Genomic DNA, 5,708 nt, shown 5'->3' with positions numbered 1-5,708 from the left:
AAAATTGGACCATTAAGAGCCAAATTGGCTCTTAACTTTATTTCTAATTCTTCTTCTCTTTTGAATAAATCTCTTTCGGCTAAATATGTTAACGATATTTGGAATTATAAAAATTGTTATTCCTCTTCTTCTTGGAGAATTATTTTAAAGGGAGCTATATATCTTTACCCTCTTTTAAGATGGAAGGTTTGCAATGGATTAAAGGTGAATACTATGAATGATATTTGGCTTTTTGATAAAAGCCTAAATAGATGGCCTACCTTTACAACCAACATGGATCATGAATGCTGTAATCTATCAAATTTTATCATGAACAGTGCATGGAATGTTGATGAACTAAAGAAGCACTTTGGTTTACAGCTTATTGAATTAATCAGACAAGTTCTGATCCAAGATAATTCTGCTGCTGATAACTTCGAACTGATTTCTAAATGCTCAGGAAAAGCTATTGCTGCTCTTGCTTATGAAAAATCGGTAGAACAGGAATTGGATATGATGGACTGGGAATGGACTAAGAAACTGAAACTCAGACCACAGGTAGATCTATTTTGGTGGAGAATTTGTAACAATACTCTACCTTCTAATAGTCTTCTTCATAATAGAGGTATAATTGTTGATAAAGATTGCCCAAGACATTGTCAAGCTGTAGAAGACATGGAACATATTGCAGTTAGATGCAAAATAATCAAAGAAATTGGTAAGAAGTTGAATAACTGGAACTTTTATCCGCCTGCATTTAATTCTTTATATGACTGTCTTAAAAATTTAAGGAATTATTCGGAGAAGAATCCTCTGATGGGTAATCTGTATTGTTCGATAATCTATTTCGGTTGGAAAAGCAGAAATAAAATTTCTCATGGTGGCAATGAAGATACCGTCTCATTCTTAGCTGCTTATGCTTTGGATTATGCATTTGGCTCATTCCGTAACAATCTAGTTTGGGATAACTGGGGAGCTAAACAGCACCTTTCGGTGCTAGAACTGAATGCTTGGCTTCCTCCACCTTCTGGCTGGATCAAATGCAATGGGAATGCTGCTTTATCTAGTAATTATGCTGCTGGTATTGGTGGTGTACTCAGAGATGAATATGGAAGATTTTATGGGGCTTTTGGTTACAATATCAATCACTGGGACATAGCTCAAGTGGAAATTCTCTCTATTCTTTCTTTTAGAAGATATGTCCAAGATTGGATGCTTGATGCTAAAGGTATTATGATTGAAGGTGATAATCATAATGTTATCTTATTATTTCAAAGGGCTCTCAACAATAAGTCTATTTCTGAAGAATTTCTAAACCCAAAGGATTTAGATTTTCTTAAAGACTTTAAACAAGTAGTTTTTTCTTTTATTAATAGAGAATGTAATAAGTTAGCCGATGAGTGTTCTAACCTTGCTATTAATTCAGATTTCTTTTGGAAAGATCTGAATGATAGTGATATTCCTCCTTCATTTATTAATGTTTTGAAGAAGGAATTTATTGGTACATAGTTGCTTTAATAAAATTTTGCTATATGCATTTTCTCAAAAAAAAAAGGTGTATAATTACCTCTAGGCTTCTTCTTGCTTGGAATGTGCATCCAGCTAACACCCTAATACACAAGAAATCATCTTAGATGTAGTGTATAATACGACCAGCACTATTGTAAGATATAAAAAGGGTATGTTAAACTCTAAATCTGAGTCTCAAGATGAGTAACTTTGACTTTATATTAAAATGAAACTAATAACATGACTTGCTAAAAACTCTATATTTTATCATATGTAATTATACTAACTAAAGTTTCTAACTGCCACAATTTCTATGAATTTTTTACAGCATAACAACCCTATACTAAAGGAATAGAAATAACATCCTCCACGCGTGTGAGGACGCTGCTACCTTGGCCCCATTGGGCATAAGCGTTTTGGTTTAATTGTGTTGGTGAAATAAAATGTGAAGATGTATGGATGAATAGGTAAAGGGGTTGGTGTATATAGTACCTAGTATCACATCATCCTAGAACTAGCATATATGTTCTTACAAAGTCTTAAACATTTATATTAAGAAAATCCTAGGAAAATTTTACCCAATAATGCAAACTATCACTCATATGATGCAATGTAAAAAAAATAGTTATATATAAAATTATTATTTAATTTATTTGATAACTTATAACAAAGATTCTATAGAAAAGAAAGGTGGCCAGGCTCCACCACAATATACCTGGGTTTCTAAGTCTGCCACCATATAGAATTAAATATGTATGCTTATGGTCCTCGATCTCCAAGAATTCTATGGAATTCTAAAAGAAATTATCCTCCAAGAAAGAGAATATTATCTTCTGGAACCCTATTTGAATGTATAAGCAGGTGTATTTAACTCTTTTATAATTCAGAACATTGTACAACTTGATCTATATACAATATATAATTTATAAGGACTCAGACATTACACCATTCCTAAGTACATTTTACTTTGACTCTTACAAGAATTTAAAGGACTGTATAAAAAGCAATAAGCATATAGAAATATAAAATGTGCAGAGAAATTATTTAATAACCTAATGCCTCTAATGTAATTCTTAAAGAGACCAACTGTACTCATAAAAATTAAAATATATGACATTCAAATTTCATAAAATAAATAAACAAACATAGGGTGCACTCCAAGCAAAGCACCGAGCAAATAATTCACACCACTAGCATAGCCCAGGCTAAAGTTGGCTTTCATAGAAAATCATTTAAAGGTTTTGGTATATCCTATTGGAGTCTATTATTCAAGTTGCTTGAATTTAAGTTATAAGTTCATTAAGGTCGGAAGGGGTTATTTAATTGAAATTTACTATATATGAATTTGGATTTTATTTTGTAAGTTTTAATGGTTAGAATTAATTATTTAGGAAATCGCCTAACCAAATATGTAAATGCCATCCTAAAAGGAATTATGCATTACATAAAGAGATTCTTGGGTGGCTTAAGGTGTATTAAGGTTTAAATAAAATAATAAAATGCCCTTTATAAGGAATTAAGCATTAATCATGAAAGTTTCATTATTTAATTAATATTAATGATCAAATTTATTTGATTAAAAATACAATGCCCTCCATATGGAATTAAGCATTAAGCATGAAAGACTCATTATTTAATTAATATTATTTATGAAATTTATTTGATTAAAAATTTAATTTTAATCAAATAAATTCTCAAATAAATTTTGTTTTTATGTTTTAAATTTTGTCAATTTTTTTTTTAATTTTATTGAATTTTTTGAATTTTTTTATGTTCTCTAAACACATCTTAATTATTGTCCTTAGATGTCACTAGTATTTAAATAAGTTCAACAATCATAGTATATAACCCTTACAAATATGTAAACATACCATATCAATCATGTGTCCTAAATCTATATGAATTGCGAGTAACAAATTTCAAACATTTAGAATGTCAAGTAATATAATTGAAATGATTCATTACATATCTATTGTATTTATTTAATTTTAATTTTAAATGAATGTAGAGATTATTCTAAATCCATAGTCTTTTAAATCATCAAAAATAGCTTAGAAATGTAAATACTATGAATTTTCATAGTTTAATATATTCTTAAATAAATTAAATGAACTTTTATTAATTAAACATCCTATGAGCAATCATTAGCCATAAATGGATGGTGGCACAATCATTGTAATGATTGAATGACGGTGGCACAATCTTTCCGCATGTTTTCCATTAAACCATGTCAATGGGAAATCAGAGCCATTTAATCTTCCATAGTATGGATTGAAAGGCTACGATCTAACTGTATGAGATTTAATCCAAGTGATACTTTCATTTGTTTGGTTTGAATGTCAGGGATGATGAAATCACAGCCATTGGAATCAAATAAAGGGAATAAATGTCCTTGATTTCAACTTTTAGCTCTAACAACCTTAACCCTAAACCCCATAAAAAACTCTCAAACTTTTTAAAGGATTGACCAAATGTTATAAAACCTTTAAACAGAGCTTTTAAATAAAAAAATGAAAGAATGGTAAAGTGATTTTATGTTTTTTGTTGTAATGTAATTAAAATTACTTAAGAAAATAACATAGAATCTAAGAGACTGATAATGGATATAAAGCCTAACTGAACAGTCCATAGGCACCAATGTGAAAGAAAAACTATCACTCGATGTGGAAGCTAATAATCTTATAAAAAGTTATAATGATGGTGATGACACTCTAATTAACACAACGTAACATCAATCATAGATTTATACCAATATGTAATTTCTAGAAAATTAAAACGCAAAAAAATTAATTGCAAAAAAATTAAAACTAGAAAGTGCACACAATAATTTAATAGTGATTGAGTCAAATCATAAACTACATCCACTCCCCGAAGTCCTCCTCTCTAGGTATTGCACTAAACCTTTAGTGACTCAAATTTAGCCCCCACAGCTAGGCTTAGAAGCCCTTAAAAAATCACTTCAACCAACCCGGTGCAAAAGAGGACCGTAATATTTTCACCCTCATGGTGAAGGTAGAGAACTTAGAATCCATTTTCACCTTCTTGGAGAAGGAAGAGAACCTAGAATTCTTTTTGATCCTACTAGTGAAGGAAGAGAATTTGGAATCACTTTCACCTTCCTTTATGTAGTAGAGTAGTCGAGTCCTTTGACACCAAAGAGGTCTTCTTCCCAAAGCTTCCCTCAAGATAAACCTTCACACATGGAGGAACTTAGGTGCAAGTTATTCAGAGAAACCTTGTGGAACTCCCTCTCACACTCCCTCGAAACCCACAATGATCTTCTCCCTCTCGTAAACTCCACCCTTTCTATCCCTTGTTCTAGGCTCTCTCTTCTAGCTTTCTTCAGAGGAAAACTCTCAATGAATGCCTAAAAGAATCTTACAAAGTCATATGATAAAGCTTAAATAGAGGGCTTAACAAAGCCTTGAAACTCTTAGCCCTCTATTTAAGCTTTCACTAATTATCATATATAATTCCAGATCCTACAGTATGATTAGTTTAAATAATCATATTAGTATTATATGAACAATAAGGCACTGTATGATTAGTTCAATAAATTATGTTAATAATCAAGAATGATATGAAAATCATCCAATACGACTAGGTCTAAGAACTTGGATTATCATTCTGTATGAATTGCGATGATAAAATATCTTCTTATACAAAGATTGGGTTGCATAGAATGATTAGGTCCAATCGTCTTATGTGATCTAATTGGATCATTTAATACAAAATTATTCCTTAATTATAGGATTAATTTAGGTGAGATTTGATTATATCATATGGTACGATACATATCATACAATCTGATTAGTATATAATTTTTATTTTAAATATTGCCTAAATTATGATTGACGGCTGAAATCTATATTTCAATTGATTGTCTTGTATGATATGGATCATATAGTACGATTAGTTTAAATGTCTTTAATTATCACATATAGCTATTTTAATTATTTATTTAATAGTTGATCATAAAATATGATATGGATCATACATTATAAAAAAGGTCAAAGAATTACACTCCTAATTTTCTCATTTTTCTCACTCCACTGAGTGTGTGTGTGTGTGTTTATTGTTGCCAGGCTAGTACACACCCTTATGGCAATTTACTCAAGAAATCAAAAAATAAATAAATTAAAAATACATGCTCTTTCAGCATACCCTCAATCTTCACTGAATGGTTCATGGTGTACCGTAAATGTTTGTTCACAAAAAAA

This window comes from Dendrobium catenatum, unplaced genomic scaffold, assembly GCF_001605985.2.
Source record: "Dendrobium catenatum unplaced genomic scaffold, ASM160598v2 fragScaff_scaffold_103, whole genome shotgun sequence".
Taxonomy (NCBI): domain Eukaryota; kingdom Viridiplantae; phylum Streptophyta; class Magnoliopsida; order Asparagales; family Orchidaceae; genus Dendrobium; species Dendrobium catenatum.
Note: the sequence above shows the minus strand (reverse complement) of the source record.